Source organism: Cervus elaphus, chromosome 9 (genome assembly GCF_910594005.1).
Source record: "Cervus elaphus chromosome 9, mCerEla1.1, whole genome shotgun sequence".
NCBI classification, from domain to species: Eukaryota; Metazoa; Chordata; class Mammalia; order Artiodactyla; family Cervidae; genus Cervus; species Cervus elaphus.
In genome coordinates this window covers 98,099,502-98,126,755 of record NC_057823.1, presented here as the reverse complement: position 1 = coordinate 98,126,755, position 27,254 = coordinate 98,099,502, and the positions used below count along the sequence as shown (strand labels likewise).

At 38.4% G+C, this 27,254-nt stretch overlaps 1 long non-coding RNA gene across 1 annotated transcript; it reads right to left on the bottom strand.

Moving 5' to 3' along the window:
• Positions 1-6,388: 6,388 nt before the first annotated feature.
• Positions 6,389-27,018, bottom strand: LOC122700646. Its single transcript, XR_006342847.1, has 3 exons — positions 26,906-27,018; positions 9,537-9,609; positions 6,389-6,723 (listed from the first exon to the last, which is right to left on the bottom strand). It is a non-coding gene; the product is annotated as an uncharacterized LOC122700646 (long non-coding RNA).
• Between the last annotated feature and the right edge of the window lie 236 nt (positions 27,019-27,254).

Sequence of the window (27,254 nt, the reverse complement as noted above, 5' to 3'; positions counted from 1 at the left end):
TCTCTCTCATTCTGATAACAGGCCTGTGTCTGTCTCTCTTCTGAGCATTCTGTGGATTTATTTATACACACAAAAAGTCTAAGTAAATAATCTAAAATAGAGTTGATTTTTCAAACAGTTCCTTTATTTTAAGAGGCTTAAAATACCAACTCCTCCCACACATCTCAGCCAAAATGGGATATACACAGCATCTCATTAACTGGAGTCTAATTTTGTATCAGTGAAAGATAATCTGTTACATATTTTTGTATCTCCCATAGGGCCTACCCTATCATTTTGATATAATCATGCATCCAAAAAAATGCTATTTTAAACATGAGTTCACCGTAAGAACTGAACTTCCCAGTATTAGAATGAAATTAAAACAACAGGCACAGCAAATAAGCTAATGACAAAAGGAGACAAATGGACTGCCTTGACATTGGCTGCGGTTATTTCAGCTATGAAAATGACAAGTTACACTGTGGAAGGAACCGCAGGTTAATTGAAATTTTTTGTTCAGCTCTTACTTGGGAACGTCGGAAGAGCACCGTTAGTATTTGCAAAGCTAGAGCAGACAGGAGGCGGGGGGGCAGTATGGACCTGTTTAATATACATGTCTAATAACTAGCCATTCTCCTCAGGTCATGATAATCAGAAGGAATCCCTGCCACTCGTCCCCAGATGGTGATACAGGGGGACAGCAGAAGCATTAATAAATCAGGGCAATCACGCCCTGAGCCAGTTAAGACTGTTGTGCTTCCTGCTTCAAGAATGCTAACAGGAAATTGAGTCCACAGCATTTCATAAGCAGGCAGACATAAGGGGCTCTTTGAATGAACACGTGAAGGGCTCAGGCACCCTTTGCTTCCCACCATCTCTTTCTGTATTTCCCTCTGCAGTATTTCAGTAAGGAAAGCATAGACTTTGCCAAAGCTGGAAGTCTGTAGTGGTTGGAGGTTGCACGTGGATGGGTGGGCAGTGGTGCTACAGAAAGATGTTAAAAGTCGTTGTTTCAATTACAAATTGCTGCACAATGAACTGCCTCAGAATGTATCAGCTTGGAACAAGCGCCATTTCTTTGCCATTGGTGCTGGCCATCTTGACAGGCTCATCCGGGAGAGTGCATCTCAGTTCCATGTGTTGGTTCAGAGACAGCAAGTCCCAGAGGGCTTCCCTTGTTCACGAACTCAACTAGCACTCCTGGCCTGGGTGTTTCCACTCTCCCCGCATAACTTCTCCAGCAGAGTATTACTGGACTTCTTGACTTGGTGGCTGAGTTTCAAGAAAGCAAGCCCCAGTGTGCAAGGACTTATCAAGTCTGGTTTAGTCATGTTCTCCATGTTCATTTGGCCAAGTCAGTCAGTTCAGTTCAGTCGCTCAGTCGTGTCCAATTCGGCAACCCCATGAACTGCAGCACTCCAGGCCTCCCTGTCCATCACCAACTCCCAGAGTTTACTCAAACTCATGTCCATTGAGTCGGTGATGCCATCCAACCATCTCATCCTCTGTCGTCCCCTTCTCCTCCCACTTCAACCTTTCCCAGCATCTGGGTCTTTTCATTTGGCCAAAGCAAGCAACAAAAACAAGCCCAGAGTCAATGTGTAAAGAGTTTACACCAGGGTATGGGTACTATTACTATATAAGCAGAAAGCTACATAGAGGGGCTTTCAGCAGTGCAGTCAAATGGCCTCAAAGAAATATGACACCGATTTTGGAACTAGATGAAGGTTATTCTCGATGCAAAACATCGAGAATGCACTACTTGCCAGTAATTACACACTTTATTTTTTTTAATTTATTTATTTTACTTTACAATATTGTATTGGTTTTGACATACATTGACTTGAATCCTCCACGGGTGTACATGTGTTCCTCATCCTGAACCCCCCTCCCATCTCCCTCCCCATCCCATCCCTCTGGGTCATCCCAGTGCACCAGCCCCGAGCACCCTTAAAACAGTTAGCTTTATATTAGAAGAATTTTACCTCAATAAAAATAAAGAAAGGGAGAGATTCTAAAATGTTTCTTCAATTAGGAGAACACATACCGTACATAGTATATATAAATATAAACTCTTCTCACTATCAATAAATAATCATTTAAATATTAAAATTTACAACTCACAGACTTTGAAGAAACTTTTTTATCCGTGAAAATCCCATAATAGTTTTAGGGAAAAATAATAAATTGCATGTTATATGGGCCTCTTTTATAACATTTCCTTATAGATATTTTTAAACTATCCCTCTTTCATTTATTGTTTGATGGAAAACTAAACTCCTCAGAAGAGATAAAATTTGACAAATTTACAGAATAAGAAACAGTGTTCTCACTTATTTTACTTCAAATAAATATTTCTACTTTACTGTTTCCCCAGGGATAATTTCTCTTCCAAAGGTAAGTTCTAGGTTGTTAATGAAGTCATCAGTCTGATTCTCATGCGTGCTGCGTGCTTAGTCGCTCAGTCCTGTCTGACTCTTTTTGATCCCATGGACTGTAACCCACCAGCTTCCTCTGTCCATGGGATTCTCCAGGCAAGATTACCGAGCGGGTTGCCATTTCCTTCTCCAGGGGATCTTCCCAACCCAGGGATCGAATCCGGGTCTCCTACATTGCAGGCAGATTCTTCTCCATCTGAGCTAACTATAAGTAGCTCCCAGGTGGACCAAAGGTAAAGAATTTGCCTGCTGATATGCAAGAGATGTGGGGTCAGTCCCTGAGGTGGGAAGATCCCCTGGAGCAGAACATGGCAATCCATCTCAGTATTCTTCCCCGGGAAATCCCAAGGACAGAGGAGCCTGATGGACTACAGTCTGGGGATTGCCAAGAGTCAGGCAGGACCGAACACACATACACACAGCCTGCTTTGTTGTTGTTGTTACACTTTTATTGGAAGAATTTGAATTTTGTCTTTGGACCTTGGAGTTTAAATTACTGGTTGCGAGGGTTTAGGGATTGGCAGTGAAGTGGGGGATGGAACTATAAAGGGTTAACAGAAGAGCAATCCTGCTCTTAATGGAATAGGTCTACATCTTTTTTTTTTTTTTTGAAGTTGCTCATTTATTTTTATTAGTTGGAGGCTAATTATCTTACAATATTGTAGTGGTTTTTGCCATACATTGACTTGAATCAGCCATGGATTTACATGTGTTCCCCATCCTGATCCCCCCTCCCACCTCCCTCTCCATCCCATCCCTCTGGATCATCCCAGTGCACCAGCCCCGAGCACTTGTCTCATGCATCCAACCTGGGCTGGCGATCTGTTTCACACTTATAATATACATGTTTCAATGCTATTCTACAGCTTGATAGCAAAGATAGTTACACAAATCTATATATGTAATAAAATGACAAAAAAAATACATAGGTAAAATGACATTGTATCACTGTCAGTTCCCTTGTTTTGATATTGATATAGTTATATGTATCTACTGGGGGGAAATGAGTGACTGATACACAGAATCTGTTCTATCATTTCAAATTTCTATGAACCTGTATTTCAAAAAAATGATTAACACCAACAACTGTATTTTGTGTGTGTGTACATGTGTGTATGTTGTTTATGCACAGCAATTAGACAAATTTTACAGAAAGCTTAGGGAAGTTTTCTGGAGAAGGAAATGGCAATCCACTCCAGTATTCTTGCCTGGAGAATCCCATGAATGGAGGAGCCTGGTAGGCTACAGTCCACGGGGTCGCAAAAAGTCAGACACGACTGAGCAACTTATTCTATTCTATTCTAGGGAAGTTTTAATCTAATCAATTTTTGTTGTATTATATGTTATCTCCTCTTTACTCTTGTTTGCCTCTCTTCCTGGCTTTTCCATTAGAAGGATAGCTTTGAGGATATATTTTAATCTTTCACTGTTTCCTCTATCTAGCAAATAATTTGAGAAGAGATGGAGCTGGAGGTACTCTTATTCTTTTCAAAAATTTGAACGTCTGAAAAGAATTTACAGTGAGATTTCACAACTACAAAGGAAATAGATGCTTCTCTTAAGTCACAGGACAGATACTGACATAATACATGAACTGAGTTCCTCAGTGTCTTTAGGTTTAAGCATTATATAAAGGAGTTTTTTAATGAAAGCGTGTTATGTCTTCAGATTTGAGGTTTCAAATTTAATGTATATCCCATGAACTATGAGTTAATCTATTCTTATATAATTCTTAGAAACTGAAGACCCAGAGTGGTGAGGAAAGATTTTTGAGAAACTCTAAATTTACATAACAATTACTTTAAAACAATTACTTTAAGAAATCTCCACACTGTTCTCCATAGCGGCTGTACTAGTTTGCATTCCCAAACTGGAAATAGAACTGCCATATGACCCAGCAATCCCACTTCTGGGCATACACACTGAGGAAACCAGATCTGAAAGAGACACATGCACCCCAATGTTCATCGCAGCACTGTTTATAATAGCCAGGACATGGAAGCAACCTAGATGCCCATCAGCAGACGAATGGACAAGGAAGCTGTGGTACATGTACACCATGGAATATTACTCAGCCGTTAAAAAGAATCCATTTGAATCAGTTCTAATGAGATGGATGAAACTGGAGCCCATTATACAGAGTGAAGTAAGCCAGAAAGATAAAGAACATTACAGCATACTAACACATATATATGGGATTTAGAAAGATGGTAATGATAACCCTATATGCAAAACAGAAAAAGAGACACAGAAGTACAGAACAGACTTTTGGACTCTGTGGGAGAAGGCGAGGATGGGATGTTTCGAGAGAACAGCATCGAAACATGTATATTATCTACGGTGAAACAGATCACCAGCCCAGGCTGGATGCATGAGACAAGTGCTCGGGCCTGGTGCACTGGGAAGACCCAGAGGGTTGGGTAGAGAGGGAGGTGGGAGTGGGGATCGGGATGGGGAATACATGTAAAACCATGGCTGATTCATGTCAATGTATGACAAAACCCACTACAATATTGTAAAGTAATTAGCCTCCAACTAATAAAAATAAATGGGGAAAAAAAAACAAACAAAAAAAGAAAAAAATAAAATAAAACAATTACTTTAAAAATAAGTTTATCTCCTTCCAAAGACATGTTTCAATTTTTTGCATGTATTTGAAACATGTTACATGAACTCCCACTCAAATATAAAGGTCTAAAATTTACATTTGTAGACATAGACTATGTAAAACAACATTTGATAAGGGTCCTTAATTATTTACATTGTGTGATAAATCACATAATAGAAAAATCTATCATTTTTACTAGAGAAGAGAAGATAGTTGAAAAGAGTCTTCCTAGGGAACTTCATTTAACTTTGATTAATCAATTGAAAATTAATCAGCTCTTTGTTTAGTTCAAATGCCTGTCATTTTCGTTTCCTCTTCTGTATAAGCTGAGACATTTTTATAATACAACAAATGGCTTTTTAGTACAAAGACACAGCTTCATGGTTTCCCTTTAATTAGAATTATTTTCAAATTTAAAGGGAGAATGACATTCTTAATTCATTATTTTCTCTTTTCAATCTATATTATTCTGCTTTCAAATAATTTAACATTAGGGATTTATTCAATTATATGGCAATTGTTCTTCATGCCTGAAACTTTATTCTACTCCCTTAAGGCTTTAGAAATGTCATTAGGACTATATAGAATTCTAGAAGATTTGTTATCCCTAATGGGCATCCTGATAGCTCAGTTGGTAAAGAATCCGCCTGTAATTCAGGAGACTCTGGTTCAATCCCTGGGTCAGGAAGATCCGCTGGAGAAGGGATGGGCTACCCACTCCAGTATTCTTGGGCTTCTGTTGTGGCTCAGTGGTAAAGAATCCGCCTGCTATTGCAGGAGACCTGGGTTCAATCCCTGGGTTGGAAAGATCCCCTGGAGAAGGGAAAGCAGGGGGAGGGGCTACCCACTCCAATATTCTGGCCTGGAGAACTCCATGTCCATGGAGTCGCAAAGAGTCAGACATGACTGAGTGAGTTTCACTTTCAATAGCATCACAATTCAAGAAAATTTCAGAGTATCAAATTCAGCTACTATTTATGAACAATTTATTTTCTAACAAACTTCTCAACTAATATATTAAAATACTTGTTGAAAGATACTTTTTCATCAATATAAGTAAATAGTTCTCCTACATCTAAATTGGTGGTGAAAATTGAACTTAAATGCAACCTCATTCATGCTCTAAAAACTCATATAATTCTAGAGTTCTAATTACAACACCTCGTTATTTGAGGTTGAAGGTGATGGAACAATACAGCATTAAACATTAAACATAGCTTCAACTAAGAGAAGATTTTAACAAATTATATTTCTATGTTATAGCCTAACTAGAAAAAAGTAATATAAACAGACCTGGAAAATCAATGTGGATGCAGATTTGTTTTTATTTACATAAAATATACCTATAGCTTTACTACTGAGTGGAAAAGCAGGGGCCATCCATTCATTGGAAAGTCACAATATGAACTAGATTCATTTGTCAGGAGCCAGTTAGGAAATCAGAATCCTGTCTATGAGAGGAAGTAGGAAGTGAGGGTTCCAACCCAAGAAATTTGTTGCAAAGGTGATGGAATGGAGGAGGGGGCACAGAGGAGACGATGATGTCACCTAGAGATGAGGAGTACTACCTAGGCGGGATTCCATGAACTCAGACCCACTGCTGGTGCTTGCTGAGGTGTCTGCTTTAACGAAGCAGCCGCTTTTCTGTTCCCATCACTGAAATTACCAATGCTGCTGACAGGGGCCCGCAGTCACCTGTAATTATTACCAAGGCTAGTATTAGAGCCAGAGATAGAATGACATACCCCCCTATCAGGCATCTTACCTCTCTGTCCAAGAACACCTATTGGCAGAACCTGTGAAACACTCAACTGCAAGAGAATGGAAAATGTCATGTTCAACTTCTAGACCCTTGCTGTAAAGATAACACAGAAGCATGAGACTAGGGGTTCAGTTCAGTTCAGTTGCTCAGTCATGTCCGACTCTTTGCAACTCCATGAACTGCAGTACACCAGGCCTCCCTGTCCATCACCGTCTCCCGGAACTGGGACTAGGGGTGGGTACTAACAAATATTCTTCAAATGGTAAGGAAAGGTTTTAAGCCATGCCCTCATAGAAGGCTTCCTCTTTGGGGTGGGGGTGGAGAGCTGGGTGGAACATAACGATCAGCTTATCTGGAAAAAAATGTACTATTACATCTGTTACGGTGTAGATGGAGAGGTATCAAGCATGTGTTATAAGACCGTATAGTATTGGGAATTGGTCTAGAAAGGGAGAAATGTAAATGTTTCTCTGACAAAATAACTATTTAGCTGAATTTGAAGGTGTCATATGTGTTAACTAGGGGAAGACTAGAAGGGAAACATCCCAGGCAAAGATATTCTCATAAGATAACAGAGACATACAAGGTAACATTAGAAAATCACTGAGGCCATGGTGACTGCAGCCATGAAATTAAAAGACACTTGCTCCTTGGAAGAAAAGTTATGACCAACCTAGACTGCATATCAAAAAGCAGGGACATTACTTTGCCAACAAAGGTCCATCTAGTCAAGGTTATGGTTTTTCCAGTAGTCATGTATGGATGTGAGAGTTGGACTATAGAGAAAGCTGAGCACTGAAGAAGTGATGCTTTTGAACTGTGGTGTTGGAGAAGACTCTTGGGAGTCCCTTGGACTGCAAGGAGATCCAACCAGCCCATCCTAAAGAAAATCAGTCCTGAATATTCATTGGAAGGACTGATGTTGAAGCTGAAACTCCAATACTTTGGCCACCTGATGCAAAGAACTAACTCACTGGAAGAGGCACTGATGCTGGGAAAGGTTGAGGGCACGAGGAGAAGGGGATGACAGAAGATGAGATGGTTGGATGGCATCACCGATGTGATGGACATGAGTTTGGGTCAACTCCAGGAGTTGGTGATGGACAGGGAAGCCTGGTGTGCTGCAGTCCATGGGGTAGCAAAGAGCCGGACACGACTGAGCAACTGAACTGAATTGAGGCTAGATGAGAGAGCTAAGGGAGATGGATGGATGACGGGAAGTTGCTGAGGTAGACAGGATCTGAAATAATATGTGGAATAAAATACCCATTTATGGGAATTGGTACAGCTGTAAATGTATGGATTTATATACTACAGATATTTTGAAGCTTGTTCACCAAAATATTAGTATGAATTATTTATAGAAAGTATAATTCCAGACAGTTTATAATATCTTCTGAGCTATTTTTTTTAACCAATGAATTTTCATACTTTTTATAACAATACTATTCAAGTGCAAATGAAATCATTGGTCTGAATATATACTCCTAGAAAACTTGCCAAGATGATCTAATGTAAGCAGTACCATAAATGAGAGAAATTCAGTGAATTAATTCTGAAAAAAACTTTAGAAAGCCATGGACTTCCAAACAAGACTAAACTTTTAAGTTCCTTTATTTCTTGCCTCAGATGCTGTTTCAACATAGCTTTATTATCCAGGAACATAAAGTATGTAATTATACACTGAAATTCAAATAAGGGACTATGGTCAGAATTCATGTCTGAATTACTGAACACTTGACCAGGAAAGACATTCCTAAATTAAAAGAGAAAATTATATCATGGTAAGCATCTTGAATGGCCATCACCTATGGCATCATTAACCAAAAAGTGTTTCATAGGTTCCAGGGTACACTGGTTACATAGGATGTTAGCAATTACTTCTTACAAGGAGTTTATGGCCAAACAATGAAATACAATTCTTTTTAACCATAAGACTTCTTCCTTGAAATATTAATAGTGAGCATTTTAAATCTGTAAGAGGGACATGTAATATGTAGCATTTCCAAAATTGTTTGATAATAGGGCCTGATGTTAAATTATCATCTTGCATTGCTGATCTTCTACAGAACACACTGAAAATGTTGTTTTGGAGAGGTATGATTTAAAAAATACTTCTGGAATAGGTAGTTTGTACATGCACGTACACTTCAATAAACCTATAACTTAGGACTTGACACAAATAGGAAGCAACTTTAATCCATTTCGTACGTCCTAGCCATTTCACTCATTCATTCAATCATTCAGCAACTATTTTCTGAGAGCCCACTCTATGAAAGTTCTATTCTACATTCCAGAGACAGCATTGAATGAATCAAATCCCTGATCTTGGGGGGCTTACACTCAAATTGGAGAGTCAGACTTTAAATCAATGATAAGGCTCAAGGCAATGCTTAACAGTTTGTCTAAAATTCGCACCTATAATTCTACCAGAGATGGCCATTTTATCCCTATTAATTTACATTTTCATTCATGTATGTGTGTGTATTGTTGTTTACTCGCTAAGTTGTGTCCAACTCTTTTGTGACCCCATGGACTGTAGCCCGCCAGGCAAATCTGTCCATGTCATTTTCCAGGCAAGAATGCTGGAGTGGGTTGCCATTTCTTTCTCCAAGTGATCTTTCCAACCCAGGGATAAAACCCATGTCTCCTTTGTGTGGAAAAGACCTGCATATTTTATACTCCATTTTAAAAATTAAAAACAGGTTAACAAAAGCATAGGCTCTAACAGTCAAATTATACTCACTTAAATTCTGTCACCTTCTAAGGATGTAAGTTCAAGAAGTTCATGCAACACCTTTCTGTCTCAGTGTTACCCACTGTAAAACAGGAATGATGACATCATTCCTCATATTTCATTAATATGAAAATAAGAAAATTATAAACATAAATTTGGTACAGTGTTTTATACACAGTATGTGTTTAATATATGCTAATAAATGCCAAAATATATTCATTTGATCACAATATTAAAGCTTTTTGTGAATGTTTTAAGTGACCAGTTGCATTATATTACTGTTATATCAATGGATGATTAGATTAGTCCCATGCGTTTATTATTAGGAAAAGCATCAGAATAAAAGTTTTCTCTATATAAATAATTGATTTTCTTTTTAATTATCCTTAAAGATATACTATTAGAACAAACCTGTGGTTCAAAGTATATGAAGGTTTTTACATATTAAAAAGTATTTATTAAATTTTTATTTTATTAATTTTTTAAAGCTATTTATTAATACTTTATAGGGAAGTATTAATAAAATTGCCTTCTATTAAGGTTGTACAAATTTTCCACAAAAGTTCAAGAGCAGATACTTTTCACAATACTATATTTTAATCTTCAAACTCTTGCTAGATAAAAAATCTTCTTGCTTTCAGTTCAGTTCAGTCACTCAGTCGTGTCCAACTCTTTGCGACCCCATGAACCGCAGCATGCCAGGCCTCCCTGTCCATCATCAACTCCCAGAGTTTACCCAAATTCATGTCCATTGAGTTGGTGATGCCATCCAACCATCTCATCTTCTGTCGTCCCCTTCTCCTCCTGCCCTCAATCTTTCCCAGCATCAGGGTCTTTTCAAATGAGTCAGCTCTTCACATCAGGTGGCCAAAGTATTGGCGTTTCAGCTTTCAGCATCAGTCCCTCCAATGAACACCCAGGACTGATCTCCTTTAGGATGGACTGGATCTCCTTGCTGTCCATGGGACTCTCAAGAGTCTTCTCCAACACCACAGTTCAAAAGCATCAATTCTTCAGTGCTCGGCTGTCTTTATAGTCCAACTCTCACATCTACACATGACTACTGGAAACTACTGTTGCTTTAGTTTGCATTTTTTATTTCAAGCAATATTGAACGTGTGTCTATCATCAGTCACTTGAGTTTCTCTGTTAAACAGCTAATCTATGTCAGGCCTTGGGCAAAAAGTGGTACGTGAAGCAGACCAAAGATCTAGCATCCCTGGACTCATCAGCTTTCCTTTACTGACTTCTGTGAGCTCTTCACGCAATCTTCAGCATCTAACACATTTGACTTAGCGTTGTGTTTAGTAAACGGTTGCTGAGTGATCATATAAAACATTTCCTATCATGTTTGCTACAAACTTTTTAATTTGTCTTTTTTCTTTTTAATTTTTGAAAATGATTCTTTGATCACTTTGAAATCCTCTTGTTTAAAAAATCATTATTTTAAAATATTTGTTATCTTAAGATAATACTTAATACTATATAAAATCCTTGAAACTTAGGCAGGAAGGCATAAAAAGACCATTATATGTGAATATACATATTTGTTCAGATATATATGCTCCTGTGTATACATATCCACAGTAAAAAAAAAAAAAAAAAGTAAAGATACTATAAGTCAATGGTTCACGGAAACTAAAACATTAAAAAGAATACTATTAAAAGTAGCAAACTGTTAAAAAGGCATTTATTCATATGAATTTACCCTATATTCTAGGTTTTTGGTGTCACAAGATGGTTCGCTTTTCCCAGGTTTCATCCAGGTACTTAAAATTTATTAATATTTAATGCCAATAACTGATGAGCATGTCAATGTAGGAAAAATATTGAGCTGTCACGGATACACTGGAACAGATGCATTTTAATACAGCGCTTGTTTTTTCATATGCTTAAATGATCTAAATTTAGTGTTTTTTTCTATTTCTTTAATTCATTCCACTTTTGAGAAGCTTTTTTTCCTTTAAACTGAGAAACTAAACTTTTGTATTATAATTAGAATAAACATTACTCTTTATTAACTGTTTTGTACATATTTATAGTATGCCAATAAAAAATGGAAGAAATTTAAAATGATTTGTCATATTAATATACTTATTACCCAAATAAAATAGGAATATTCTTTAAAATAGCAAGATGATTTTGTTGAAGAAAAGGTTTTCTTTTTCCATCCTTCCTTCCTTTCTTCCTCCTTCCCTCTCTCTCCTTCCCATTTTTTTTGTGCTGGTTTATTTCAAATATGTGTTTATGTTGCCTTGATATGTGTATTTGAGCAAATAACTCTGCTGGATACGTATATATATATATATATAATACATCCCTTTTAATAAAAATGTAAGGAGACTTCATCTCAACAAAAATTAGGCTTTTTACACACTTACACTGCTTCTTACTTGGCTGACTCATTTTCAAAAGAAGAGAATGGTAATAGGATAAGATAACTTAGGGAATTAAATTGGATATAATTAGTGCAAAGTAGCCTTTAATCAGGGAAAATTTTATAAGCACTAGAATTAGGTTTCCATAAATAGTCAGGCATATAAGTTAACTATAAATACTTCATATTTATGTTTATAAAAAACATTAAAAATTACCTAAGAATCATAGATATAACCAGCACATAAATGATAAAAAACTTATCATTACTTCACTGCTACCATCATCGTTATTATTCTACTGAACACCTGACTTTTTACTATGACTTGAAATGACTAATGTGAATATGTTCACAAATCCTTTATCTTTTTATTTTTAGGAAGATGAAAGTTCTGTCATCTGTTATTACAAATGGACAAATATCAGAAAAAAACTGATGTTTGTGATATCAGCCTTAGGAAGCATTACTACAAACAAAGCTAATAGAGGTAATGAAATTCCAGATGAGCTATTTCAAATCCTAGAAGACGATGAAAATATCAGTCTTTATTCCAATCCCAAAGAGGGGCAATGCCAAAGAATGCTCAAACTACCACACAATTGCACTCATTTCACATGCTAGAAAGGTAGTGCTCAAAATCCTTCAGTCTAGGCATCAACAGTATGGGAACAGAGAACTTCCACATGTCCAAACTGGATTTAGAAAAGAGATAAGAACTGAATATCAAATTGCCAACATCTGTTGGATCATAGAAAAAGCAAGGAAATTCCAGAAAAATATCTACCTCTGCTTCACCAACTATGCTAAAGCCTTTGACTGTGTAGGTCAAAGAGATGGGAATACCAGGCCATCTAATCCACCTCCTGAGAAACCTTTATGCAGGTCAATAAGCAAGAGAACCAGACATGGAATAATGGACTGGTTAAAAACTGGGAAAGGAATATGTCAAAGCTGTATACTGTCACTTTGCTCATTTAACTTATATGCAGAGGATAACGCGAAATGCCAGGCTGGATGAAGCACAAGCTGGAATTAAGATTGCCGTGAAAAACATAAATAACACCACCCTAAAGGCAGAAAGCAAAGAGGAACTGAAGAGCCTTTTGATGGAGGTGAAAGGGGTGAGAGAAATAGACGGCCTAAAATTCATCATTCAAAAGCTAAGATCATGGCATCTGGTCCCATCACTTCATGGCAAAAAGAAGGCGAAAATGTAGAAACAGTGGCAGACTTTATTTTCTTGGCCTCCAAGATCAATGTGGACAGTGACTGCAGTCACAAAATTAAAAGACACTCATGCCTTGTAAGAGAACTATGACAAACCTAGGCAGCATATTTAAATGAGAGACATCACTTTGCCAACAAAGGTCCATATAGTCAAAGCTTTGGTTTTTCCAGTAGTTATGTACAGATAAGAGAGTCAGACCAAGAAGAAGGCTGAGCACCAGAGAACTGATGCTTTCAAACTGTGGAGTTAGAGAAGACTCTTGAGACTCCCTTGGACTGCAAGGAGATCAAACCTTAAAGAAATTAACCCTGAATATTCATTGGAAGGACTGATGCTGAAGCTCCAATACTTTGGCCACCTGATGCAAAGAGCTGACTCTTTGGAAAAGACCCTGATGCTGGAAAAGAGACTGAAAACAGGAGGCGAAGGGGTCGACAGACATGACATCACCACTCAATAGGTGTAGTTTGAACTAACTCCAGGAGATGCTGAAGGATAGGGGAGCCTAGCATACTGCAGTCCAAAGAGTTTGGGGTCACAAAGGGTTGAACATGACTTAGCAACTCAGGAGCAACATCTTAATTCATGTGATGGATGTTTCAGACATCACTATTTGTAAGCTGTGTTCATTTTTTAGAAGTATTTTGAGGAAATATATGAAAGTTTCTCCATACCTATAAAATTCTCAAAAAGGGTGGAAAATGTAATTTCATCTTTTACTGTCTTTTTATATCCTCCAGTAAAAGTTCATTAAATTTCAGAAGGTAGTAAGTTTGATATTGGTATTCCAAGCCACACATTTTCTCCTTTTTCTCAAAACTTCTAAAAGTATAGCTGAAATTTCCTAAATGAATTCTGACACATCCTCCTTTATACTTGTACAAATTGACAGCGTATAATAAAGATTAGGTTGGAGAATAAATTCTAACAGTGCAACCAAAAAAAAATTAATAATAACCCTGGTTGAGAAGTGCACAGAACTTGTTTTGGAGGAGGTCATCAAGAAAACATGATTGCTGGATGAACCATTAGCTAGACATGGGCCACCGAGGTTCCTCACCTGACTCCTGACCTTGAAGTCTGCGCTCTGCTCACCGTCTCTGTGCTAGGACACAGCCTGAGATAGTCATGTGTTGTTGAGACCATCGGGATAAAGTAAGTGACTGAACCCGAGTAAGGCCTCCACATAAACTTTCCTCAGCTTCTGGAAGGGCAGGTGCAGAGATCTACTCATCTTGTGATCACCTAACACAAGTGTCATCTCTAAGTTCCTTGGTTTACCATCCCTGCCACCTCGAGGGATTTACCTCCTTGTTCAGTCTCTCCTTGCCTGCCAGGGTGTGAGGGCTGGTTTATAATTTCACCCAGGAAGCTCCTGAGGTTGCAGACCGACAGCTTGACCCCAGATCTGAATGAGAACTATAACAAATGTTTCACTTCCGATGGGGAAAGAAAATAGGCTGCATAATATAACCTTGCCATAGTTCCTGTAAAGACTAAGTTATTCCCTGGATATGTATGGATCTTAATTCATGGACGGTATCTCTAAACATAGAAATAAAAACCTAATAATGTGCCATAGATGAGAGGAAGATTTTTTTAAAACCACTGCTAGTGTATTTATTAGTTATATTTTAAAAGTTAAAAGATGTTTAGTTCAAAATGGCACACTTTGAACGTACCTTTAATTCCCCTCCCTCCCCAGATCTCATCTATATGCCACTGCATCTAAACATCAGAACATCAAGACATAAGCAGTCTGGTTGGAAAATGGACAGAAGACCTGAATAGACATTTTTCCAAAGAGGAAATGCAGATGGCCAACAAGGACATGAAAAGATACTCAGTAGCACTAAGTATCTGGGAAATGCAAAGCAAAACCACAGTGAGACATCATTTCACATGTCAGAATGGCTATCATCAAAAAGACCGCAAATAACAAATGCAAAGAGAACACTTGTACGTGGTTGGTGGGAATGTAACTTGATACAGCCACTATGTAATACAGTATGGAGGTTTCTCAGAAAACTGAAAATAGAACTACCATGTGACCCAGCAATTCCACTCCTGGGTATATATCTGAAAGAAACTAAAACACTAATTTGAAAATACTTATGTATTGCAATGTTCATAGCAGCATTATTTATAATTGCCAAAATATGGATACAACCTGAGTGTCTCTCAACACACGGCAAACAGATAAAGAAGATGAGTGTGTGTGTGTATATTTATATATACATATTTACATATATATCCCCCACACAGTGAGTTACTATTCAGTCATAAAATGAATGAAATTTTTTCCACTTGCAACAATGTGGATGGATTTTGAGAGTATTATGCTAAATCAGACAGAGAAAAAATACCACATGAGATCATGTATATGTGATATCTAAAAAATATAACAAACTAGTTAATACAACAAGAAACAGATTTACAGATATAGAAAACAAATTACTGGTAACTAGCAGAGAGAGAGAAATGGGGAGGAGCAATATAAACTATTAATATTATGTATAAAATATGCTGGGACTTCCCTGGTAGCTCAGCTGGTAAAGAATCTGCCTACAATGCAGGAGACCCTGGTTCAATCCCTGGGTTGGGAAGATCCCCTGGAGAAGGGATAGGCTCCCCACTCCAGTATTCTTTGGCTTCCCTGGTAGTTGAGATAGTAAAGAATCTACCTGCAGTGTGGGACACCTGGGAGGGAGACCTGGGTTTGATCCCTGGGTTGGGAGGATCCCCTGAAGGAGGTCATAGCAACCCACTGCAGCATTCTTACCTGGAGAATCTCCATGGACAGAGGAGCCTGGTGGGCTACAGTTCATGGGGGTCACAAAGAGTTGGACAAAACTGAGTGACTAAGCATAGCACAGCACATAAAATATGCTACGAGGATACATTGTACAACACAGGGAATGTAGCCACTATTTTATAGTAACTGTAAAAGGATTGTGTCCTTCCAAAATTGTGAATCACTATATTATACACCTATAACTTATATAATATGTGTGCTACTGCTGCTAAGTCGCTTCAGTCCTGTCCAACTCTGTGCGACCCCATAGATGGCAGCCCACAGGCTCCCCTGTCCCTGGGATTCTCCAGGCAAGAACACTAGAGTGGGTTGCCATTTCCTTCTCCAATGCATGAAAGTGAAAAGTGAAAGTGAAATCGCTCAGCCGTGTCTGACTCCCAGCGACCCCATGGACTGCAGCCTACCAGGCTCCTCTGTCCACGGGATTTTCCAGGCAAGAGTACTGGAGTGAGTTGCCATTGCCTTCTCCATAATATGGTGTAATATATCAACAATACTTCAATAAAAATAAATAAAAATCAAAACTACCTTGACACACAAGTTCCATTGCTTCAGAGCCTACAGGCAATTCTTCTGTTCAAATAAGAGACTTTTTTGACAAATTGCAAAGGTCACAACAACAACTCATACTCATCACTCTCAGTCCTTGTTTAAAAATATAAACAAATAATCAAGAATTATCAAATATTTGGAGTAAAACTCCAACAGCAAAAACAAAGTGGGGGGGAGCTAAGATAAATTTAAAGTAAACAGATAATGCAAATAAAAGAATTTTAAAATGCAAATCTTTATTCTCAAAAAGGCAATCTCCAAAAAGAAATAATTATATAATTAAATTAGAGATATTAGGCATTTTAAATTTGACTGTTAAAGGAAAAAAAGAAAACACACTAAAATGGGAACAAGTGGAAAGTAAATTAGTAATCTGGAAGTTTAATCAAAAACAAAGCATTGGACAAATGCATGATAATAATTACATATTGTATTTGACTTTTTCTCACAATAATTTATGAAATGGATATTTTTAATACACTTTACTAAATAAGAAACTTGTGTACAGACAGTTTTTTTAACCTGCCTAAAGTCACCCAGTTAACCAAATGTTAAAATGAGAATTTGAAACAACATTGCTCATCTGAAGATTACCTTCTTAACCACCTCACTATTCTGCTTTTTCTTAATGAAGCAAAGAATAGATTCAGAGAAATAAAAAATCTATTGTATTACTAGCTCCAGAAAGAACAGAAGGAATGAACTACTTAAACACAACAAAATAAAATTTGTCATTGCTAAAGAGAAATCCCAAAATATCTCATGTATTGAGCCTTTCAAGAACCAATCAAGACTGTTTGCTTTTTTTTCCCCTGAAAAAGACACATCTAAATCTTCCTGATGAAATTTCAAACCTCCAAGAAAATGAGAGAATTTTAAATCACAAAGAGAAGTGAAAAAAATTTACTGCATTGGAAGTAAAAATAGTTTAAAACACTCGAAACTGATATCACTTGAATACTGTTAGCAAGGGTTACTAATCTAGGATGACTGGGAGGTTGAGCAGAACTCCTGAAAATCTCATAGGACTGCAAGACCAAATCAGTGCACATCCACCAGGGAGGTGGAGACCATGGCAGGTGTCTTGTCTGTTTGCAATTCTGAGGTAATAGGAATCCCGAAGGACTAACTTCAAGAATAACAGTGAACCAGAAACAGTTAACTCTACAAAGAATGAAACTTCAATCCTTCAGTGAAATTCAAGATGATCTCTTAATCCTAACTACCTGACAGAATCAAAGTAAATTATTTCCAATGAATAACATCATTCTGAGCTTCAAAATTAACTCCACAATTTTCACCTATAATGTCCAATATTCAATAAAAGAAATAATCAGTTATGAAAAAAGCACAAGGATCACTCAAAGTGCAAGAGAAAAATGATAATAAAAACATATTCACAGGAGAGCTGGAGATTAGATTTGTTAGACACATAATGAAACCTCCTAACTATAATTAATTTCTTCAGGAATGCAAATAAGGTGCAAAATTACGATAGATGACTAAAAGCTATATTTAAAAAATAAGTGGAGATGGAGATATACTTAAGAACTTAGATCAGTTCAGTTGCTCAGTCATGTCCGACTCTTTGTGACCCCATGGACTGCAGCGTGCCAGGCCTCCCTGTCCATCACCAACTCCCGGAGTTTACTCAAACTCACGCCAATTGAGTCGGTGATGCCATCCAACCATGTCATCCTCTGCCATCCCCTTCTCCTCCTGTCCTCAATCTTTCCCAGCATGAGGGTCTTTTCAAATGAGTCATTTCATCGCATCAGGTGATAAAAGTATTGGAGCTTCAATTTCAGCATCAGTCCTTCCAATGGATTTTCAGGACTGATTTCCTTCAGGATGGACTGGTTGGATCTCCTTGCAGTCCAAGGGACTCTCAAGAGTCTTCTCCAACACCACAGTTCAAAAACATCAATTCTTCAGGGCTCAACTTTCTTTATGGTCCAACTCTAACATCCATACATGACTACCGAAAAAGAAAATAGCTTTGACTAGACAGACCTTTTTTTGCAAAGTAATGTCTCTGCTTTTTAATATGCTGTCTAGGTTGGTCATAGCTTTTCTTCCAATGAGCATGTGTCTTTTAATTTCGTGACTGCAATCACCATCTGCAGTGATTTTGGAGCCCAAGAAGATAAAGTCTCTCACTGTTTCCACTGTTTCCCCATCTATTTGCCATGAAGTGATGGGACCAGATGCCATGATCTTACATTTTTGAATGTTGAGTTTTAAGCCAACTTTCTCACTCTCCTCTTTCACTTTCATCAAGAGGCTCTTTAGTTCTTCTTAACTTTCTGCCATAAGGGTGGTGTCATCTGCATATCTGAGGTTATTGATATTTCTCCCGGGAATTCTGATTCCAGCTTGTGCTTCATCCAGCCCAACATTTCCCATGGTGTACTCTGCATATAATGTAAATAAGCAGGGTGACAATATACAGCCTTGGAACGAGCCCATTGGACCATGTCCAGTGCTAATTGTTGCTTCCTGACCTGCATACAGATTTCTCAGGAGGCAGGTCCGGTGGTCTGGTATTCCCATCTCTTTAAGAATTTTCCACAGTTAAAGGCTTATAAGTTATTATATATTAATATTTTCAGAAAATCTCAACCTTAATCATGCACTCATTTTTATTACTGCTTTTTAAGTTATATTATTTAAAATTTATCTTCCTTTTTACTTTCTTTATATTCTTTACATAGTATTTTCTATTATTTTCATTTTTTTCTGTTACATTGTCTTTCTATATCACTATCAAATAGTCTATAACCAGACACTTTTTCTGCACTTTTTTAAACCTTATTTGTATTTATGGTTTGGACTAACAAAAACCTCATTTTGTTTATTTCTATGATTATTTCTATGATTTCCATGGTTATTTTTCTATGATTATTTATATGATTATTTTTTGTTTGGTTGTTTACTATGATTATTTTTGTTTCTATGATTATTTTTGTTTGGTTGTTTACTTTTCTGTTGAGATGTTTTCAAGGTCACTGAGCACTTTTATTTATCACATCATATTTTTGGCAGAGGAAACCCTATCCTGGCCTTAATTTGAACACATATGTTGTAGACAGAATTTCACTGGTTCTTTTTCTAACTTATTTGGAGCCTATTTGAAAATTTTCTTCAGAGCTACAGTCATAAGGCTTAATTTTGTAGGTTTAGACAGCACTCTTCCTGTTCAGCCGAGGGGTTTAAGCAGTCACGATTACGGATTTGGTCTGAAACTTGTTTGTGCTTCTCTTATTTTAAGGGAACTGGCCGGAGTGGACTCACGTGGATGCCCTCAGGTTCTGCTTGTTTCTCAATCAAGGGTGGTCTATTGAGACTTCATTTCCAATAGAAATGATCAATCCAAGGAACTTTGAGAAATCATCTCTCTCTTTCCTACCAGCCAGGGGAGGGAAAATAAATAGGCAAAACGTATAGGTTTTGACCAATACTGTTTTATAAATCATCAGAAAAGGAGGCGAGTATCATATCAGATTACCTATTACCACCATAGTTTACATATCTACCCCTGTTCCTTTTTATTTTTATATTTTGTTCTGAATGATCATTATCTAGATCACCTTGTAGGTTCTTACTAGTCAGGTAAAGCAAATGGCAAATGGCTAGTTTTTCTCCCGTGTTTGGTGAGTGATGATTCCCCCACAGTAGCGATAAAGAGCTTTGAATCTCGAGTGACAGTCTGCACTTCTTCACCCCTACCAGTCAACACCAAACTCTCTTGTTAAGTTCTCCTTCAGTCCCTGTAGTCACAACTACCCTCTTTTGATGGTGTTAACACACCTGGTCTTTAATCTTTTCTGAGATAGCCTGTTCTCCTTCAGTTCACCTTATCTCTATAGTGTATACCTCTTCACCCTTTCCCATGGTTAAGTGCTTTACCCTGGCTATATGCCTACAGTTTTTGTCTCCCCTTGGTTTTCTTCCCTAATTTGAGGAGCTGGAGGGTAACTGCACAGAACTTTGAAAATGTGGTCAGAATCCCTTACAGTTAAGCCCAGGCACACTTATCAGTGGGATTAGGAGCTGACTTAGCTGCATGGAGTGTCATCACCAGGATGCTGGTGAAGGCAAACAGCAGAGGAAGTGGTGGTCCTATTGGGAGGAGACCTGGGGTAGAATAGGGAGGCAGAGGCACCAGTGGTGGTGTTTTTGATGATGGCTGTCATGAGACCCATGTTGATATTATGAGCAATAGTAAGTGGCTATAATTGCAGTGATGAGGGCAATTATGGTAGCTTGGAAGGTGCTGGTAACAGCAAAGGTGGTAGGTGTGGGGTGATAATGATGGATCGAAACTCCTGAAAAATCTTTCCCTTCACCTATCAATTTACACCCATCCTGCCTGAAACCTTTTCCCTATTTCTGCCATCACAAGTTATTAGGAGTAAGGAGACTCACCAACTTCTCTTTAAAAGATAGACATTTACCATCTAACTTGGCTGTTACAACTACAGAAGAAAAGATGTATTCCTGGATTTTATCTGGAACCTGGAAGGTATTAGTTTATGAAAACAATGATATATATGAGATAAACATATGAAATAACAAACCCATTTTCTCAGCTATAGTATTGACGTATAAGGATTCTAATAATAGCTCTCATCTGAATGTGAGGGCTGCATGAGAAATATCATCTGTCAAACACACGATAGCACTGCCATATAACTTTTAACATTTTTTTTCCCTCCTTTTCTCTCTTTTCCTTTAACTTTGTGAGCCAACCTGATATGCAAACTGTTATCTCAGTTCGAAAATCTTACTTCTACAGAAAAATCAGTTCCAGGTTTTAAGGTTTACAAATTAACTTACAAAACACGACACGCTCACAGAAAGGAAATCAGCGAGATCTGGCTTCAACAACTGGGTAGGAGATTTGTCCAAATGTCAGGGGAGTAATTCTAGGACAACTTCCCTCTCAACTTGTATTTTATGGTTTTACAATTGCTCGAGAAGAAGCAGAAGAAAGATCTGTTTTATTTTGTTTTGACCGTAGTAGGGAACGCGATGCTTGCTACCGCAGTTGACTTACTGCAGCAGATGCGACCAAGAATGCTCGGGTTAGAAGTCACAGCATCACAAAACACAAGGTTCCTCTAATGAGTAGCTAGGATCACACATTTAGCAGACAGTACTGAGAGAGACAGACATCTTCAAAACAATCCCCAACAGCAACAAAAATGTACTAAAGGGGAACTTGTAAGAGTTGCAAATCCGAAAACTAAGGTATTTCTTGAAATAGAAAAAGACAAGCTTGGTCTCCACTTCCAATCAGTTCTCCACCCTAACCCTAGAGAAATCATCTCCAAAGAAACATCTGATCATTTCAGATGTTTCTTTCTGCTTTTGAATTCTTCTGGTGGACACTCAATACTCTTAGAATAAAGGCAACATCCTCTAAGGTCCAGAATTGTTTTGTCCTGACCCACCACCGTGATTCCCACCCTCATTTCACACCACGTTTCCCTGTGCTGACTCCACTTCAGCCACCTCAGTTTTTTTTTCATTCCTTCTCAGATCATTTCCCCACTGCTTGTAATATTATTCTCCTCCAGTGACCCTCTTCCATACCCCAATGAACCAGATCATTTCTTCAGGGACGCCTTCCGCTAACTTCCTAACCTGGGCCAAGTCGGCCTTTTTCATGCCTCTTTTTCACATTTATTCACAATGGCAATTTTATATTTGTTTAAAAGATGAGTTGAATGATGTCTCTTCTTCCAAATTAAATTTTAAACTCTAAGAACACAGAGACTGCGGTTCTTTCGTTCCCTTCATTTATGCTTCCAGTACTTGGCCCAGTGCCAATACCTACTAGGTTGATAAATTCCATCTTCTGTTAAAACTGATCCTTCCCTATCAAACTAGCTGAGATGAAACCAAAAGTCACATCAGAAGTTATTAAAGACTAGAGGAAAGAGCAGACAAAACAGCTTAGTCATAAGGGCTAAAGTTTCTCACCATGTCCTCACTGAGGAAAGGATTAGTATGTTAGTACATTAGTTTGTGCTGTAAACTTTGAGAGTTGGTAACAAAATATTTTCAATAGATTATTGAAATATTGAATATTGAAATAATCAATAGATTATTGGAAATATGTATACCTATATATTTATATTCTCTTTCTGGGATAAAGCTTCCATTTGTTTAAAATTTGGAGGAGTTGTTGCTAGATCCACTCTATCCAAGTATTTCCATTAAAGTACCTGAAATTGGTAGGTCCTGCATATTTCAATATTATTGTTGAGTTTCTTTTCCAAAAAAAAAAAAGAAAAATGAGGTGCAAAATATGCCTTGAAGACCCCTTTCTCAAGAAATAGTTCCTAACAGATGGTCTATATCTGTGTTTGATTAACAGCATGGCTTTTCTTCGTGCAATACCATGACAGAATTACTGCTGCATATACCCACTCACAGCGTTGTGAGTTTTTTTTTTTTTCTAAGAGAAACTATGGTTTGCATTCTCATGACCTGCTTTCACCACCGGCTTTCCCCACCTATCTCACCCAACGCTATGACCAATGTCCTAAAAATCAGAAACATACCACACAGAATGACTTCACAGACTACTGCTGGGAAGAATGAAGATCCAAATACGTATTGAGTCCAGGCAGAGAGCACATGAATGAAAGACACTGCATAACTCCCTTTCTGATATACATGCATCACTCAGTCTAGCTGGTGGAAATCATCAGTCTGATCAGTTTGTGTTTCTAACTGCCGTTATCCACGTGACTCCACCTGGGTGTGCATATCTTATTCCTTTCCACTATGCCCTGGCCACTGAGAACTTAACTTCGGCTCTGTTTCTGAGAGACCTACCCGAGTGTTCTGCATTGGAAGTGCGTTATGTTGCAAGGAAGGTTCAGAACACCTAGTATCACTGCCACATAATAACACGTCAGGATCAGATGCAGTACCTGGTTCTCTAGGAAGGGTTTGGCAGGAGGAATCAATGGTAACGGGAGTCTAACTGCTGGCACTAGAAATATATATTATGATCTAACAGTTAAAACTATGAAGCCCTAAACTTTTCGGAGAGGACTGTGGAAACTGGTCCTTATCAGCTCCATCCTCAACCAAAGGCAGATGTACCGCTCCCTGTGAAAATCACCTATCTCAGTTCCTAGGCTTCAGTGGATCCACCCATTCTCTGCCTCTGATATCCTATAAATTTGTTGTGTCATTGTGTCCCCAGATTTCAGTACCTCATCTTGGAATTTATACCAGTGTCTGTGAATATGGAAAGAGCCATCAGTTGCACTGTTCACTGGGACTTCAATCTGATCTCAGCTTCTGATGCTTTCTTCTGAACTACCCTAGACTCCCTGTCCTAGATTTCACCTGCCAGGCTCACAGCCCCCATGTGGCTCTTAGATGTCTGCCTTGCTGGGTTCCAGGTCTTGAGCGTCACCTTTTTGGAAAGGGGTTTTGAAAAAATATTAGGGACAGGTTTACAATTCTTTTGGCCTGGTAGATGTTAATGGAGAGAGAAAGCAATGGGCGTCAAAAGAGCTCACATATCTTGGCCAAAGGATGCCAAATTTAAGAATCATGCTGTGTAGCTGCTTTTTTGAAGTTTCCTGTGTCAGTACTCAGCTCACAGGAATCAGGTCACATCTAGACCAGTCAAACCTGAGATTCTAGTCCCCAACAGCAGATTATACACAGTTTCCCTTCTCTTTCCAATTTATTCCCATGCTCACAGAAGCAACATCTGAAAAGATGCTTACCTTATTATTTACTGAGACAAGAAAACATCTAAAATTATAATACATTGAGCTAGTAAAAGTGAAAAAGGAGAGTGGTAAGATCGTAGTCTTGTGTTTTTTTCTTTTTAATTTGATCTCAGATGTTTGCTCTCAGAAAGCAATTTCTGACCATTTCAATTCTAGTGCAAGTGCTTTAACAAAAGCTCTGAAAAAGCCTTAAGAGGTAGGGATCAATATTGAGATTATACAGCATGACCTATAAGCAATTCCTGCCTTTTGCAGTCAAAAGCTGATGGTAAAAGCCACAGAAACAGTTTACACTTAACTGATTTTTCTACAAGAAAAAAACAAGAGTGTCTACGATAGAGGTGAACCATGAAAGAGTTGGGAAACATTAGACTAGTTTTTCTTCTTCAAGATGTTGATTTCCAAATTCTCACTTGAAATATATTGGCGACAAAGCCAGCAAGGATTTAGATGGCACCTGGTGAACTGTAAAGTTTTTAATCTAGGAGTTGTTGTTTAGTTGCTCAGTCGTGTCTGCTCTCTTCCAATCCCATGGACTGTAGCCTGCCAGGCTCCTCTGTCCATGGGATTTCCCAGGCGAGAGTACTGGAGTGGGTTACCATTTCCTTCTCCAGGGGATCTTCTCCACCCAGGAATCAAACCTGTGTCTCCTGAAGCCCTTGTCTTGGAATAGTTTTCTTTATTCAATATTTATATTAAACTCATGGTGGCTAATTATAGATATTGGGTAAAAATGTCCCCTCAGTGTGGCAACTCATCTTCTGTAATATAGAAAGCCTAGTTCCTTGTAAGGAAAAAAGAAGTATTCCTGTGTACACGTCTAACAAGCATGTAAGCAAAGATATCACATTGGTTCCACGTATTAGGCTCCAGCAGGCAGACATCAAGGCTCACAGTGGCTTGGAAGAGCCTTCAGCAAACTTACATGTGAGCTTCTGTGTCCTGGACAACCACTCCTCCATTCCCATGCCTGGCCTCCCCCACGTCCCCCACCAGCAAGCTTTCTTCAAATATCCAGGCCACCATTTATTTTCCAGGGGTAGGAACATTTAAAAACCAGAGGAATTGAAGGAAAACATGTTTAAGAATACAGACTAATTCATGGCATCACAAAAGAGCTGAACCACCAGGCCATAGGAAGCAGGAATCAGACCAAATGCAGTGGCAGACATTCAGACCATCCCATTAGCTTGCTGCCTCGGGATGGCTTAGCTGGGGCTAGAGCCTCTCCTTGTATCTGTAGAGGGTGAAAGAACTGTGTTTGATAGATGAAAAAACCACCCTGAAGCAGGAAATAAAGAGGGTCTCCCAGTGGAAAAGATGTTGGTGTGGCACACACCATCTAGTACACTGCTCTTGCTTGAAAACAACAAGCAAACACAAAGACATTTGCACACTTTGTGGCAATGGCTTATATTTACATATCATTACATTATATCCCCCAAAATGTCCAAAATACTACTGTTCTAGACAGTATGAAGCAACAAAGCTCCTATCAACAGCAAACTTAAAGCTGGATATCTATTTTCTCCATGTGTGTTAAATCGCTTCAGTCGTGTCTGACTCTTTTCGATCCTACGGACCGTGGCCTGCCAGGCTCCTCTGTCCTTGGGATTCTCCAGGCAAGAATACTGGAGTGGGTTGCCATGCCATCTTCCAGGGGATCTTTCTGATTCAGGGATTGAATCCACGTTTCTGACATCTCCTGCATTGGCAGGCGGTTTCTTTACCACTATCGCCACCTGTCTATTGTTTAAAGAAGAAGCAGTTTGATTTTTAGCGTCTATTTCTACAAAACGGTCTGCCAAATAAATGTTTGTTGTAAGATGATCTCATTAGATTTTTTTTTCAGAGAAATAATGGCTCAGCTGAAATAATGGCAAAAGTCTTGACTGCCATTTCGATGCATCAGTGCTATACACATATGTCATATAAAGATTTCAACTGGACACTGGGTCAATGCAGAGAAAGATCTGGAAGAAATTATAGGTTTTTGACAAAGAAAATGGTTCCAGAAATTGGAAGTGGCCGGGTCCATACAAAACAAGAATAGAAAAAGAGAGAAGAGATCCTGAAAATTTACAGCAGGGAAGGGTTAAAATAAGACTTAGGAACAGAAGTAACACAAGATCCATAAAAGGAGCATAGAGGCCAAGGTGGGAACCATTTAGGTCCTATATGTATATGAAACTGAACATATATGTGTGCACACATACCCTATATGTATATGAAGAGAAATACTGAATGCTCCCTGAAGGACACATTTCTGTGTAGGTTGCTACTCTTACTGCCGTGTATATTTTAATGTAGATCTGATTCCCTCTCTGCCTTAAGGTCACGGAAGCTAGGACTCAGAAGAAAAACTACTTTGAGAGGCTATTCAGCCAAAGAACAGAACAGACAACAGAGTGGATTTTTCTTTAAAGTGGAAGTGATCACCAGTCTCAGACGAACCATCCCCGTAACCTTAGTTGGTTGCTTCCTGCCCCTTTCTTTTACATTCATCTCAAATGATTATTTCATGGGTTCATCTCTCCCCTCACATTTCTGATACCTCCTCCCTCTGGCCTTGCTCCCTTGTCCACACTGGGAAAATAAAAACAATCAGAAAAGCATTTCGAAAAGATGCCACCACCACACCTGTGTCCACGTATCTTCCCTTCCTCTTATGGATGCCGTCTGTCCCAACTGGAGCCAACGGAAACACCGCATTTCTTATTTTACAGCAAACTCCTTGAAAAGTCTATATTCACAGCTGACTTGTTTCACTTCCACTTTTTTTTTTCCTGAACCCATTCCAGTCAGATTTTTTAAGTCTCCAGTGACCTTTGAGTCATTTTGAGTCAGACTTCAAAGATCATTTACCTGATCTTTCAGCAGCCTTTCACACAGATGTTTAATTTCCACTAGAGAGTGTCTTTTGTTTGCTAGGATTTTAGCAGACACATTTGCCTGGTTCTTCCTACTTCTCTGGCCCGTTCTCAGTCTC